Below are 938 nucleotides of genomic sequence, written 5' to 3' on the forward strand. Positions count from 1 at the left end.
AAAGCTCACATTGTTTCTGAGATTTCAGGAAGTACACACATGCTCGGTCAAGATTATTCCGTTTATTTCAAGCATTCACCTTTTCAACCAAAGTGCTGTCTGAATGTTCCAGTTATCCAAGAACATCTTGAAGCTGGTGGCGAACTGTTTAGGACATGAAGAGAAAAGATGATATATTAGGGTTTAGGTCGAGCGAGAAGACAAACTCTGTTTTTGTCTGTGTCTTACCTCAATATTGAGTATTCTTAAGTTTGATATTCTGTCCCATTTTGGGGTGCCATCTGTGTTATAGCCATTAAACCCGAAACCAGCTGCATTGTTGATGGCATCGGCTGTGAAAGAGTGAAAGAATCTAGTGAAAACACCATCACAAAGTGACTGATGCATTATCTGATTCACAATGCCAAAAAAAAACTAACTAGAAACAGGGCAACTAGTCAGAGAAAATGCCTTTTATGAACACAAGAGGGCAGTATTATATTTGAAAATGGTCTATGCTTACTATTATGTTGCAACGTATATACTGCCTTTTTGTTATTATGTGAAAAAGCATGCATTATGCAATAATAAATATATTAAACATATTGTTGTAACATGACCTCATTAAACCACACTGAGCGTTTTATTGACTGAGTGGTAATAAAATGGTTATGCATTTTTCTTTTTCAATTTTATGCAAATATGTCATGGTATTTCGATTATGTAATGTGTCAGGAATAAGATTATTCTTCAGAAGTTAAACAAATATTTCCTTCAGCGTGCTCCGTTGTGTACTGCACGTTTTGATAATGTCTATATATGTATAATTTAATACGAGAAGAGCACATTGTCTATCTGTTTGACTCACCTAACGTCCATACAAAGTAGTATTTGGGGCGTAAAGCCAACATGGAGATGTAGAGGTACAAGACCTGGATGTAGAAAGGGTTAGAGGCCAT

At 35.9% G+C, this 938-nt stretch overlaps 1 long non-coding RNA gene across 1 annotated transcript; it reads right to left on the bottom strand.

The window, feature by feature from the left end:
- Nucleotides 1-79: 79 nt before the first annotated feature.
- On the bottom strand, nucleotides 80-932 carry LOC107735700 (uncharacterized). The gene is made up of 3 exons (XR_001639488.1): nucleotides 848-932; nucleotides 229-332; nucleotides 80-144 (listed from the first exon to the last, which is right to left on the bottom strand). It is a non-coding gene; the product is annotated as an uncharacterized LOC107735700 (long non-coding RNA).
- Between the last annotated feature and the right edge of the window lie 6 nt (nucleotides 933-938).

This window comes from Sinocyclocheilus rhinocerous, unplaced genomic scaffold (genome assembly GCF_001515625.1).
Source record: "Sinocyclocheilus rhinocerous isolate Xijiao unplaced genomic scaffold, SAMN03320098_v1.1 C36247166, whole genome shotgun sequence".
Taxonomy (NCBI): domain Eukaryota; kingdom Metazoa; phylum Chordata; class Actinopteri; order Cypriniformes; family Cyprinidae; genus Sinocyclocheilus; species Sinocyclocheilus rhinocerous.